The sequence below is a fragment of the Lonchura striata genome, chromosome 2, assembly GCF_046129695.1.
Source record: "Lonchura striata isolate bLonStr1 chromosome 2, bLonStr1.mat, whole genome shotgun sequence".
Taxonomy (NCBI): Eukaryota; Metazoa; Chordata; class Aves; order Passeriformes; family Estrildidae; genus Lonchura; species Lonchura striata.
In genome coordinates this window covers 77,572,588-77,588,083 of record NC_134604.1, presented here as the reverse complement: position 1 = coordinate 77,588,083, position 15,496 = coordinate 77,572,588, and positions in this window count along the sequence as shown.

The window sequence follows — 15,496 nt, the reverse complement described above, 5'->3', positions numbered from 1 at the left end:
TCTCTACATATGTATGTGTGTGTTTCTGTTCCTGTGTGTGTAATGATCAATAAATTTAGTAGTGTAATGCTCTAGGAATACATTTGAATACATTTCACCCTGGTATTCAAAGCATAGAAGGGAGCATCTATACCGGGTTCAGAAGAACCTGCTGGTAAACTCAGCAGATTAATGATGTTCCACTTCAAATCCTGACAGTTTGGGGAAAAGCTTCATCTAGGTAAAAAGCAGCTAAGATATTGGAGAGAGGCCCAAGCAAACAAAGTTGTCCCTAATGCAATGGGATCAGAGTCTGCCACATCAGGTGCTCATTCTCACTCAGGACAAGTTTGAAGTGTGGGAAGCAGCCAGAAATTATGCCACGAAGCAGGTATCAGCACTAAAGAAGGTTTGAAGAAGTAACTGAGGAGAGCTCAAATACATACAGCCACGAAGCAGCCAGCAGCAATGTTGCTATTGCTGGATATTGCCCAATTCTTGCAGCCTGTTTAATAAACAACAACAACAACAAAAGACAGGAGAAAGTATGATAGCAGAAATCAGAATAATTATGTTTATATCTTCTAAATAGTTAAGGCCCAAGACATGTGTTGAACAGTGTGTGTTGTTTATCCAATTAAATTTTATTGATGTTTTAAAACATGGACAGACCCTGAAATTGAAAATTCAAGTGTTTGAAAAGCAGAGGCTTTAGTTTAGTATTTATTAAACTTCACAACTCTGAATACAAATGGATTATAAAGAGAGGGAGAGCTAGAAAACTATTTATTATACCTGAGGCATGTTATAATGTTTCTTACACAGTGTTAGGAGGTGTGAAATGACAAAATAGGAAAGACATCTCAGATTCTTGTAAAATGCTTTCTCATTCTGCCTTACAGGTGAAGGGTTTGATGTGTGTGTGTTTCTACATTCAGAAGCAAGCAATGAGATGATGATAAAGAAAGATACAGAAAAGAAGATACAGCAAAATAAATTCAAATGTATTGCAAAGCACAATAACAGGTCAGCTCTATCATATGAGATCTACCATAAGCTTAAAGTTTGAAGTTGATGGTCCATATGGATTCCATATACTCTACATATCACAAAAAAGTGCAACCATTATAACCTCAGAGGTCAGAGAAGAGTTAGAAAGTGCATGAGGGCAGATTTCCAGCAAAAGTCAAGAAACAGAGTAAGGTGATGTCAGTGGGAAGCTATGCTCTAGCGGGGGCTGTCTGAAGCCATCTTGGCAGAGCAAGCTATCTGCAAAGAGCAGGCAGTGTCTGAAAATTGGTCTGGCCAACATGTAGGGTGAGGAAAAGAATTACAATGTCAGTAATGACTACCAGTAATGGACTATTGTTTTCACAAATTTTTCTTTGTGTTCATCCATTTTTGTGTGCTCAGAGCTCAGCAAGGGCATAGTGGTCAGTTCCCATGCCTAAAGCATGGGGATATGATGCCTGTAACTATAAAGGGTGCTGAGAGATATGCTGCTCTTTCAATTCTACTCCAAGAAACCCTGGCCTGCTGCTTCTTACTTGTTTTCTGTGTTGGTAAGGCAAGAGCTGAGAGGTGATACAACAGTGTCTAGCCACAAGCTGAGGGGTCTGCTAGACTAGGGAGCATGCTGGGAGTCTGGAGAATAGCCATCAACCACTAATGAGATCCAGAATTCTTGGGTGCGAGCTTTCTGAAGTCATTGAAATGGTTAATAAGCTTAATTACAAGGCAGGAATGTTTCACATGCAGGTTATTCAGTAAATCCTATACACTGCAAGCTTGAAAAGCTTTTGTCGTGAAGAAGCTTTGAATATCCTGTAGAGCTGTAAAGAGGCATCCCATACTTCCCTCCTCCCAGGTCTTTTCACTGAAGTCAGATATCCCTTGGAGGACATCAAACTGAGGAACCGACATGAAATTTTGCTACACCCAGAAAGCAGAATGCAGAGGAACTTGTATATTTGTATAGGAGTATTTTCTGAACAAGTATACCTGTTAAAAAGCTCACTGCAACCTCACCAGAGACCACCAGACAGTGCAGAATAATGAAGTGTAAAGGGCTGGGATAACCTGTGGAGATAAGTGACTTCTTGAACAGAGTTCTGTCCTAGGTCATTTTACCAAAGAGTGATACAGTGGAAGAAGTAGGAGACAAGGCTTTTGTGTGGATTACAGATAATACTACACTGAGGCTGTGCCTGCTGTGTCAGAAGGCAAGGCAGAAAATTTACTGAGCAGCCTGAGCAATGCTAAGTTCTACAACCTGCCAAGCTTCACAAAGCTGCACATGCACTTAAAAAATAGTAGTTTACATGCATTATGAATGTAGGCCTTTGAGTTCCAGACAATACTGTGATTTTGTTAATCTAGGAGGTAACTTTCTGACACTTAAAAACCCAGTGTTCGTAGAACTGCATTATTTGATGCATTGCTAACACAGAGGCTGAGAAGAATGCAAAACCTGTGGGGTTTGTATTGAAAAAGTGGATAAATTATGAAAAAAGTTTATAGTTTTAGTCAATAACAGCAAGAAGTGGTAGGGAGAGATGTTACTGCTCTCTGAAATGCTAATATAAAGACACAGGGAATTAGCTGGTACAAAAAAAAAAAAAAAAAAAATTTGACCATTTTATAGAGTTTCTTTCTTAGAATAGAATTAAATGTTATAGAATTCAATTATATCTGAAAATTTGTAGATGGCTTCAGTGGTATTGTTGCTTTTATGAAAAGCAACAATAGGCAGTTTGTCAAAAACATGCATCTGACAAGGCAATCTGAACATAGGCTTTGAGCAGATTAAAGAAGATTTCTGACCTTCCCAGTTTTAGCCTGGAAAGGAACAGGAAAATACATTAATGATCCTGTCAGTGCTTCAGATTCAGGCCTATGGAGAATGCTTTTCTTGAGATGGAAAGGGAATATTGCCTTTAAAAGCAAGATATGAACAGAATTACTCCAGAATGAGTACATTGCCACTGTGTGGGCTATTAGGTGAAATACCATTTCCTCATTCACAAATTCAGTGTCTATATGGAATAAGTAGTAGTGACATTTTTGTCAATGTCTCATAATATTAATGGTAAATGTTCTTTACCCCTAAAGGGAGAAACTTGATAACATTAAAATGAATTCAGTATGAAAGTGTAGTTTTGAATGAGTGAATGTTGGCAGGTCTGGTTACATATTTGTTTCTTTGGCAAGTCCCTCTGCTTCAAGCGTGTTGCCAAGCTGTGAAGAAATAGACAGATTCTCAACCATTTTCAGAACTTTCTATTAGTTACTCAATAACATTTTTTATTGTATAGCATGTTTTATGAGCACACAAAATGATAGTAAAGTCGTATTTTCTCTGAAGCAATGAACAAGGTGCTGTGGAATACCTGCTGAGCTCCCACAAAAAATTTTGCTGTTCCTACTGAAAAAATGGTAAGCTGTCTGCTGTATTAAGATGGTAAAAGCCTCTTTGCTCTCAACTGGTTTGACATTTCATCAGGTATTATTCAGAAATAATGTAAAATCATGGAAACCACTGTGAAAATGCCATCCTGCTATATCTAGGTCATCTTGTCAGAATTCAAGATTCCTGCTCCCTCTGGAGCTGATTCTGCCTTAATGTTGCATAACTTCCTTTCTCCTTCCAGCTTCCATATGTATGGGAGAAAAGAGATGGCGAAATAGTCACAATTCAACAACTCATTTTGCTATATTGGTAGAAAAATAGCCTTTTCAGCAGTAATCATATTTTCAATTGTTTGTGCATTAGACAGAGAGTCAATTGATTTAGCATATTAGTTGGCTTGTAATTGGCAAATCCATTGGAAGGAAGCATAGTCTGGAAGCACATAATTATTATGAAGCGCATTTCCAAATTACAAAGATTGATGTGCCCAAACATGAGTTGAATGTCAAATTTCATTTGTTCTATGGTTTAACTCAAAAATCACTTGCTAAAATTTTACATATAATATCCTGCATTTGTTGCACCTTTATAAAAGCTTACCAGCTGTTAACCTCTTTCCACACACCTTCTGAAAGAACATTTTCAGATCTTTAGATTAAAGAAAAGTTCAGTTGCAAATTTAATAGGGACAGTTTTAATAAGAGACTAAGAAAAACATGAAAATGTGACTCATTGTAAAGGAACTGTTAAATGATCCATATGGGAAAAAAAAAAAGACATTAAATTCAGTCAAAATCTTTGGTAAGTAAAAGGAAGGACATATGGAGACAAGACAGGTAGAAAATTAGGTTTGATCTGGTAAAAGAATAGTGTGGCAAAACCACCAATGTAGTTTCAACAGAAGCATGGCTCTCCAGCATGACAAGATGCTCATTGCTATGCAAACATCGCTTCTTGTGATCAGAGCAAAGTAGCAAGCACAAGTGCAGATTACAAGTTATGCATGTGCCATTTCCATTCCCTTTGATGGAAACTGAATGTGCTTATCACAGGAAAGGCTCTAACCTAGAATTTGGAGTCTGGGAGGATGCATTTAAAAGGAAAAGCTAGAAGTGATAATCAGCAATTACCATGATAGATTCTAAAAACACAAATTACACAGTTGAGAGTTATATGAAATATTACATATATTTACAAATGGGCTAAATTAAGGGGAGAAAATCCTTTGGCTATGTTTTTGGAAAATTTTCCTTGAACTTCTCTGATCATATGAGGTGACATGTAAGTAATTGCAGAAATGGAAAAAGATTTCCAAAATATGTCTTTGCACAGAAAACATAAGTACTTTCCAAATTCTAGGTGCTTAGCTTTGTGAATTTAAATATTTTTCAACACTATTATTAAAAAAAAAGGTAATAAAAACATCTGTCATATAGGATTAAGACAGAACATTGCAAATAAATGGTCTTCCCTCAGGCCTGGCTTTCCAGTGAGTATTTGAACCTGTCTTTCTGTACTTCTCAGGTACGTCAGATTGGTTCCAGCTATTAATCTGGGCAAAGCCTGCTCCGATTTGGTCCTACAGAATAAAAATCCAGCTCAAGAGTGGCCCACAGGATTCTCACTTTAATCAATGTTTTGCTGAAATGTTCTTGGAAAGTTAATAACAATTCTCTATTCAGCATGTATAAACTGTGATTTTTTTCTCTGAAGGTTGAGCAATATTTTGAGAGTATGCTAAGTTACTTTTTCCAGGGACATTTTATGTCATCAAAATATTCTTCAGTTCAAATTTCAAGGCTTTTCAACCAGGCATGTCTCAGAAGAGCTTGTAAAAATTTATTGATGTGAGAAAATGAAAATACTGTCCTTTAGTTCCATTCTTGGAAATGCCTAAAAGCTCTGCTTGAAATCAAACTAAAAGCATTTGATACAAACACAGCAAGTTTTAGTCCAGGTTGTAGAGTTCAATAAATTTTATACAGTAGTTGGAGTACCAGGTGTTTTACCTCATGCTTTAATTACCTTCTTATTTATAAGTTATGTAGTTCTCTCATCTCAAATAATTGTGACATCTTCAAGCTATTAAATTGCATTCTTGGTTGTAGGTCCTGGGGTCTGTTAGACATAGAGTACAAAGTGGTATTGGTTCTGCTCACTTGTTTTTCATTATCCTGTAGAAACTGAAAGTTGTTCCCTGAGAAGAATGAAGGTCAAATTGTTTAATTAAAAGAAGAGTTGATTTTTTTAAAATAGGGATGGAGACTGAGAACAATATGCAAGATATTTTGAGCTCCAAAGAGTTTCAGTTTAATCTAGTTTAATTTAGTTTTAATTGCCCTGAATACCAAACTTATCTTAGAAGTCTAGGAAGTCCTTTGTTTTTCTTTTTGTCTCTTCCAGATTTCTAACGTTATATTTCTCTAGCTGTCTTCCATCAAATATATCTTACATAAGCTATCTGCAATTCAGGTATCTCTGTTCTTTGTGCACAATGAATTTATTTATTTATTTGTTTGGAGCCCGTGATTATTTTCTATGCCAAAGGTAAGGAGGAGAGGTGATTGAGAGCAGCCCTGCAGAGAAAGATTTGGGGTTGGTGGTTGATGAAAAACCCAGCATAAACCAGAAGTGTGAGCTCACAGCCCAGAAAGACAATTAAATCCTTAATCCTGGGCTGCATTAAAACCTGTGGGGCCAGTGGGTCAAAGGAGGTGACTCTCCCCTCTGCTCTGTTCTTGGGAGACTCCCCCTGGAGCACTGCATCCAGCTCCAGTACCACCAGCACAGGAAGGACATGGAACTGGTGGAGCAAGCCCAGAGAAGGACCCCAAAGTGGGTGAGAGGACTGGAGCATCTTCCCTATTAAAGACAGGCTGAGGAAGTCGGGGCTGGAGAAGAGAAGGTTGTGTGGAGACCTCATAGCAGCTTTCAGTATCTGAAGGGGCCTGCAGGGAAGCCCAAGAGGGATTCTTTGTCAGGAACTGTAGTGATAGGACAACAGGTAATGGCTGCAAATTGAAAGAGGGGAAATGTAGACTAGATTTAGAAAGACTTTTTTGCTTGTTAGGATGGTGAGATGCTGGAGCAGGCTGCCCAAGAAGGTTTTGAATGCCCCACCCCATGTGATATTCTAAGCCAGGCTGCTTTAGGCCTTGAGAAGCCTGGTCTAGTGGGAGGTGTGCCTGCCCATGGCAGGGGAGGCTGGGACTAGAGGATCTTTAAAGTCCATTTCAACCCCTTAACATTTTATGATTCTATATAAAAATTTGAATAACATATGGTTAGATCATGTATGGTATTGGGGAAGAAATGCATTCTAATTGGGCCAAGGAAAATCTCCATCCTTTATTGGATGCTGAGGGGAATGTTGTAACCAAGGCTGAGGAAAAGGCAGAGGTACTTAATACCTTCTCTACCTCAGTCTTTAACAGAAGGACTGGTTTTCCTCAGGGCAACCAGCCCTTGAGCTGGCAGTCGGGGACAGGGAGCAGAACAGAGCCCGGCAATCCAGGAGGAAGCACTTTGTGACCTGCTGTGCCACTGAGACGCTCACAGCTCCGTGGGGCCGATGGGATCCATCCGAGGGCACTGAGGAGCTGCTGCAAGAGCTCACCAAGCCTCTCTCAACCATTTATCATCAGCCACGGTTAACTGAGCCTGTCCCAGGTGACTGGAGGTTGGCCAGTGTGATGCCTGGATAAAAAAAAGGTTGGAAGGAAGATCTGGGGATCCTCTGGAAGGAGGATCTGGGGATCTTGGGGATAGGCCAATCAGCCTGACTTCAGTGCCTGGGAGGGTTATGGAACAGATCATCTGGAGTGTGATCACATGGCATGCACAGCACGACCAGTGCATCATGCCAGCTAGCATGGGTTTAGCAAAGGCAGGTCCTGCTTGACCAACCTGGTCTCCTTTTATGACCAGGTGACCCACCTAGTGGATATGGAAAAGGTTGTGGATATTGCCTACCTGAACTACAGTAAAGTCCAGACAGTTTGATACTGCCTCCCACAGCATTTTCCTGGAAAAGCTGGCAGTCCACAGCTTGGACAGGTGCACTTTTTGCTGGGTTAAGAACTATCTGGATGGCCAGGCCCCGAGAGTGGTGGTGAATTTGAGTTAGATCCATCTGGCAGGTGGTCACCAGTGGAGCTCCCCAAGACTCAGTATTGTGCTGGTAAAGATACTGAGTATCTTTGTTGATGAAGTAGATGAGGGGATGGAGCGTATCCTCAGTGAGTTTGCGGATGACACCAAGTCAGACAGGAATGCCTATGTGTGGGAGGGTAGGAGGGATCTGGACAGACTAAACTGATGGGCTGAGGTCAGAGGTATGAGGTTCAATAGGGTGAAGTGCTGGGTCCTGTACTTGTGTCACAACAACCCCATACAGTGCTACAGGTTGGGACAGAGTGGCTGGAAAAGGACCTGGGTGTGCTGATCAACAGCCACTGAACATGAACCAGTGTGTGCTCAAGAAGACAAATGACGTCCTGGCTTGTGTCAAAACTCATGTGGCCAGCAGGATGAGGGCAGTGATTGTCCCCCTGTACTCAGCATCGGTAAGGCCACACCTCGAGCTCTGTGTCTGGTTCTGGGCCCCTCACTACAGAAGGACATTGAGATGCTGGGGATGTCCAGAGAAGGGCAGTAGAGCTAGGGAAAGGTCCTGAGAGGAAGTCTTATGAGGAGCAGCTGGGAGGGCTGGGGGTGTTTAGCCTGGAGAAAATGAGGCTCAGGGAAGACCTGATCCCTCTCTACAACTGCCTGAAAGGAGAGTGTAGCCAGGTGGGGGTCAGCCTCTTCTCCCAGGCAGCAAGTGACAGGACAAGAGGATATGGCCTCAGCCTGTGCCAGAGGAAGTTCAGATTGGACATCACTGAAAGGCATTGAAATGGTGGAGTTACCATCCCTGTAAATGTTCAAGAAACAACTGGATGTGGCACTTAGTGCTGTGGTTTAGTTGACAAGTTGGTATTCAGCTAAAAGTTGGTCTTGATGATGGTCTTGATCTTGGAGGTCTTTTCAAACCTTTATTGATTCTGTGATTCTAATGGTTATTTCTGTCCTTTATAACAGCTTCTCTCCCTCCAGCTCTACCTGAAAACATTTTCTAATGTCTTTTTTTCTTTTAACAAAAGTATTTCAAATATCTCTTTGTTGTGCCTTACACTTTAATTATCCTAAAATGTTGAGTTGCCAAGATGTTGATTTCCATTCAATTACTTCTCACTGGTGTAGCAGGAAAAAATAAAGCTCAGTTTCTACAGCAACAGGAGTATGCTTCTAGTAGTATTCTCTCATTTTATGGTTCTAACATTTACATATTTTACTATATGTAAATAAATGTAAATAGTAAAAGGACTTTACTCTTTTTAAATCAATGTGTTGAAAGGCTAGATGTCTGAAAATACATGCTGGACTGGGTTTTTTTGTATGGTTCAGTAAAACATACTATCCTTTACTTGCCTTCTTTCTGGGGTGGAGATTAGAAAGTGTAATGCAAACAAAAAAACCCACAATATCATCACTGCAAGGGGTGATGTGTCAATGGTAGCTTGCTATGGCAGTTTTTTTGTAAAAAGATGAAAGACGGATGTTTGCTGAAACAGCTAATGAAAAAGAATGATACTTGAAGTAGCTGATAAAACAACAGCTGAAGGGGCATGTCCTATTGATGGATGGTTTATCTCTTTCAAGTGAGCTCTATTGCAGGTAATAAATACTGGAAAACAGTAACAGCTATCTAAACAGAAGGTTTAGAAATCACCACACCTCTGATTAGCCTTAACAGAGCAGTGTTTGCTTGATATTGACAGAATCTCAGTATAGATAAATTAAGATCTTCCAGGGAAGATCATGTTTATCTAATGAAAGCTTTTTGTGGGACAGAGTATTTGAATTCTGGTAGTTTTGGTAAATAAGGTCCATTTGATTTTTTGTTTCTTCACAGCATTACTATTGTTCTAAAGTCCAGCCATGGCAATAGTCTAATAAAATGGTTAGGGAAAAAATTGATGAACATAGGTAGGGTTTTTAAAGATTAATGTAAAAAAAGTGAATTTAAAAAGATCTACAGGAAAGCATGATAAATTAGTAAAAAATCTCCTGCAGGGTTTTTCCTTGTTTTCTGTTTTTCTCAGATCACTTTTTTTTTCTTTCTTTTTTTTTTTTTTAATTTGCTGATACAAATGCTTCAAAAATACAGGGACAGACACATTCTATTGTTCTTAAAAATTCTCAAAGGAAATCAATGACATGCTGGACCAGCAAAAAACTCTGCCCCAGATTTTTCCTTAAGGCATTTAGTGCAATATAAAGAGAAGATCTATGAGAAAAGTGGATGTGTGATGTTTTATCTCTATGTTTTATGTGCTTGTTATTTGGATGCTGGACATATTTCAGCCACTGTTTTTGTCTGCTGTGGCCCAAGTGCCAGGTCCTGCATATGTTATAATTGTAGAAGTCTTCCAAGGCAAGCCATGCCTAGCTTGGAAAATAGGTTGTTTGGAAATAGGGACAGGAAGAGAGCCATCTTCACGACTCTTGCTATATATGGCACCACAGTCATAAATAAATATGTTTCCTTGGGAGGATATAATTCTGTTTTGGAAAATATGAACAAAGATCCAGAATAAAAATATAGTAACTAAATACCCCTGGAAATATTCAGTGATGGAAGTGGCAGGTGAAAACTTGCATTAGGGTTCTGTCTGTGAATATGCAGGTCCTCACTTCTGCCCTCTTGCCTGCTTGTTTTGCTCCTAATGCAGTAAGACACGTGTCCTATCCCTGGGCACATCATCCTTTAATACTGAGCATCTGCCACATTCCCATCTGGAATATCTGTGAATAGAAGATGACAAAACATCTGAGATAGTAAACTGGAGGCATTAGGACCACTAAGAATAGAAGATTGAGAGCTCCTTCCCTCTGATTTCCCATTAAATGTCTGGGTGTGCTTTCAGTTCCAGAGAGGTTGCTAGGTTAAAAAGATTTTAAGCTGGACCTAATAGGTAAATTTTGATCTTAACAGGAAAACTGTTAACATGATGAGTTGGTTGTCTATCAATTAAAGAATATAGCAACTGGAGGGTATCCCAAAGTTCTTTCTCAAAAGGAAGCACTCCTTCCCCAAAACAGATTATGAAGTAAAATGGATCTCTGCTTGTCCTCCATGTTAGGGATGATAGCATGATGATGCAACAACATCTTACATAGTGGGTAATATTGTTCAGGCAACCAGCAGCTCTGCCTTAGTTATACTGAGTAGTGTTCCTGTATGTCTCAGAAGTGCCTTACCTGCTGCAGAGCAAGTAAATTGTCTGATGAAAGCTTCTGCTTGTGAATTGTATGTTTTAGGGTCTTTTTCAATGGTTAGCTCTAGAAAAGTGTGAGGGTGCAGTGAAGAGATACTTATTTTCCTGCTACATCAAGGACTAGAAGAATCTCATGGCAGGTAGTAATTCAATTTCTCAGGTAAAACACAGTCTAATTTGTGTGATAGCAGGAAGTAGCTTTGTAGACATGACGGTCTAGGTGTGGTTGCTTTGACTAAGAGCACATCTTGATGTTTTAGGCAAAGAAATGCTTGGCTGTGATTATCTTGAAGGTTAGCTGATTTTAAGAAATTAGCACAGCCTCTGGGACTACCAACCATCTGCATTCAAATAATCAGGCTCCAAGAGCTGTCAGCATTGCCTCTCTCACACACGCAGCGTTTGCAACAGGAGCGGCTTCATGCTGTGCCTTGGTTCATCTCTGTTTTTAGAGATCTTATGCTGTGTAAAATTTATTTCCATGCCAAAGCCACCCAGAGTCCATACAGCTGGCTTGCTCATCCCTCCAGCAATGTCACCAGTTTTCTCACATGCCTGTGATTGTCAGCAGTCTACTCACTTGTCTGTAGTGCATGGCAGGTCTGATGACATCTGGTGTCCTTCAGGCTTGGTAACTCACACGGAGAAATCCTGCATCATCCTGAAAGTGCCTTTGCCAACAGAGGGTCCACGTTTTGTTACCTGTGGGGAATGCTATAAATGCATTGCACTGATATAGCTGCCAGCACAGGTCAGAGTTAGGGGGGCTTTGTGATGGGAAGGAACAACTTTCCTGCTAAGAGGACAAAGATACAACACCAAGACTGGGAAAAGGAGCCTTCAGGGAGTCAGCCTTGTACCAGACAAATGGAGCCACATCTGAATCAGACCACTGGCACATCATGGAAAGTGTCAGCCAGGCAGCACAGCAGAGACATTGTAAATGGAGAAGACAAAGATTGCCCAGGAGTACTGGCTGAGTGGATACTTGGGATGCTTAAGCAAGGTTCACTTCCTCACTTAACTGAGCCTCACAGAAGAGAGAAACAGCACAAATAGGTTTGGGGATGAATCAATAAAAGTAAAAGGGTCTTTTAGAAGTTAGATAGATATGGGGTTGCTTAATTTGGCTTCTAAATTATGAACAAACATAAGTAAATAATTGCTCTGTTAATGATTTCCTGATGAAAAAGGTTCTTTACAGGAAAGACTGCTTTTAGACAGATGTTTTAAAGGAAACCTCTTTGATGTCAGAGATTTGTTTTGTTTTTTATGTTGTTTTTGGTTTTTCTCCTCCAACAGAATGAACCACAAATGATGAATTTGCACTAGTGGAAATCACTACAGTAAAACACTCTAGTCTTGCAGATATCCATGCCACATGTACAAATTGCATTGAGCTATTACCATTGTATGTTCTACTTTGAGATTAAACAGCATGAAATGTTTGTGAAGATTTCTTGGGGGGCGGTGATGTTGGTGGGTAACTGATAGCGTGGCAAGTGTTTAAATTTCCTGGGATGAGGATATAAATGTCACCTGCCAGATTCACTTTATTTGCATTGTCTGATTGTTTATTTATTTGACAAATGAAGAATCAATTTTATTTACCAAATATAATGTGTAAATCTTTCTATTCAGCAGCATTCCTTAATGGTGATGGTTAATGATTAGACTAGATGATCTTGAAGGTCTCTTCCAAACTTGATATTCTGTGATTTTGTGATAGTTTTATTGGGCATGGCTTTACTGGCTTGTGCGGGTTGCTTGCTGTTTCATTATGCTGAAAAAACTTTAGAGTATGACTACCACTTCTTATTTCTTCCCAGTTGAGTGGACAACAAGCAGTGGTTAGATAAACAGAGTAATTAAACCCACGCATTTACACTAATATAAATTTAAAATCGATGAACTGGAGATGGCCAATTCTTTACAAAAAGACAATTAGCTGTCTTAACTATCAAAATGCTATATGAAAAATCAAAGTAAAAGCCAATTCAGGCAGGTGTAGAAAAAGAATAGAATGGTTTTAGTTGGAAGGAACCTGTGTTGATCATCTAGTCCAACTACCAGATGCTTTAGGGCTGACCAGAAGTTAAAGCATGTTATTAAGGGTATGTCCAAATATTTCATAAACCCTGCCAGGCTTTGGGCATCAACCATCCCTCTAGGAAGCCTCTTTCAGGGTTTGACCACTCTCTGTAGAGAAGTGCTTCCTCATATTTTGTTGACACAGTTTTGTACCATTCCCACAGATCCTATTGCTGGATCCCAGAGAAAAGAGATCAGCATCTCGCTCTCCACTTCCCTTCCAAAGGAAGGTGAAAAGAGTACTCCTCAGCCTCCTTTTCTTGGAACTAGACAAGCCCGAATTCCTTAGCTGCTCCTCACAGGACATGGTTTCCAACCCTTTCACCAGCTTTGCTGCCCAATCCTGAATATATTCAAGAACCCTCACATATCTGTGTCCTTCAGTGCCTGTGTTGTTTCCCTTCTTTTTTAATCCCTTTCTGTACTTACCATGGCAGATCTCCCCGTAAAGCATCTCCTTGGTGTTTAGTTACTGCAGGCTTCCTATCTATTTAAAGAAGAGCAGTAGCTGCCACCCAAGAGCAATTCAGTTCACTTGGCTCATTCCAGGATGTTCCTCTCTTCTTTCTGTTGTCAAAAATCTAGGATGATGGGATTTCCAGTGTAATTATGCCATTTAGGTAGGATGGGTCTAGATCCTCTGTCACATTGCATGAGAGCTGGGAGAAGGAGGACTGCTTTCCTCCCTGCTTGCTGACTCTACCAATGGTCCTGAAAAATTGGTGGACTGGAAAACTGAGTGTGAGGGATTTGGCAGAACCTTTGGCTGGGCACTTGGAGAAGTTGCTGACTGAAGTCACATAGTCTCTGTGCTAGCAATTTTAGAAATCTGGCAGAGGGATTGTAGGAATCAATGGATCCTGCAAGTGGAGTGCTGCAGGAATCAATGCACAGACTCCATGCAGAGCACAGAGAGCCTGTGTCTGGTGCTGGTCTCTGTATGAAATGCTGCAGAGAAGCCTATTTGGACATCAGTTAGTGAAGTGGTCTGGTAAAATTAACTCTATTGGAATAACCAGATTACATGCTAAAGAACTCTCCCTGCATTACAATAGTTTTTGATGTAACTTACTAGAAAGGAAGAAAGACATCTTGCTAACCAGGCTTTTCTGTATTGTCAGTGGACTAAGATACAGTAGTTGTGGTTGCATGCTAAGAACTTTTTGCAAGTCTCCTCCTCCTTCTTCCCATGAAATCAGTCTCTTGGAAGAAGCATGTCATGGAAGCAATTAATTTGGTGCCTACTGCCTGTCTGGGCAAAGGACAAGAGGATGAGAGACCATTATTAATCAAATCTTTCCTTACCCTTTCCATATATTTGCATGAAATTATAGGCTTTCAGTCACAAAGGTATTTTCCTTCATCTAAGCAATGAAAAGGGGGAAAAGATGCATTTTTGTCTTGTGGACAAAACTCTCCTATATCCAGTGGCACTTAATTCTGTGAGAAAGAAGAAGCGACTGAGAGGATGTTTCATGGGGTACCAACCTGCTCCTTGTATCAACAACAGCTCACCAAAATAAAGATCTCTCTGACAGCAGGTAAGGTTTATTCACAGGCAGTTGTCTTTACCTTTGCAATTTATTCTGTGCAGGCAGATCCCACAGGAGAGTGAATAGGGCCAGGAGGTGCTCCGGGCAGTAGATCAGAGATTCCCCTGCAGCTTTTTGTGGAGGCCATGGTGAGGCCGCTGTGCTCCTGCAGCCAAGGAGGTCCACAGTGGAACAGACATCCACCTACAGCTTGTGGAAGATCTCATGCTGGAGCAGGTGTGTGCCCAAAGAATGAAATGACCACTGCATGGGAAGCATAGAATGACCACTATATGGGAAGCTCACACTGGAGCAGGCTCCTGGCAGGACCTGTGGCCCCATGGAAAGATGACCCCACTCTGCAGCAGGTTTGCTGCCAGGACTTGTGACCCTATGGGACACCCAGGCTGGAGCAGCCTGTTCCTGAAGAACTGCACCCCATGGAAGGGACCCATGCTGGAGCAATTGGTGCAGAACTGCAGCCCATGGCAATGACTCCGTTGGAGAAGTCCATGAAGGACCATCTCCTGTAGGGGGGACCCCACACTGGAACAGGGGAGGAGTGTAAGGAGCAGCAGAGACAACATGTGATGAATTAAGCACAATCCCCATTCCCTCTGAGCTCCTACATGGAGAAGGTAGAAGAAATTGGGAGTGAAGTTGAGCCCATAAAAAAGGGAGGGATGGGGCACAGAGCCTTTGAGATTTGGTTTTATTTTTCATCACCCCACTCTGATTTGACTGGTAATAAATGAAAAAAATTTCCCAAGTCTGTTTTGCTCAAAACAGTAATTGGTGAGTGATCTTTCCCTCTCCTTATCTTGACCCATGAGCCTTTTTAAATATTCTCTCTCCTCTGTCCAGGTGATGAAGAGTGATGGAGTAGTGCATGGGCACCTGGTATCCAGACAAGGCCAACTAACCACAGCATTTAGTGTTTTTTTCTGAAGTTAAACTGATACTCAGTTAATTTGTGCTGCTCCTTGCTGTTTTTAAACCTGTAGGCCAGGAGTCCCACTGAGGTCACAGGAGAGGTGAATTTGTTGCAGGATTAGTTGCACTTGTTTTTTCCGCTCTGAAATTGAATGCTGTTGGATTGCCCTCGTCAGTGCTTAAAAGGTAATAGGAACTTGTGTTGAAATTAACTGGTCCTTCTAAGAGCC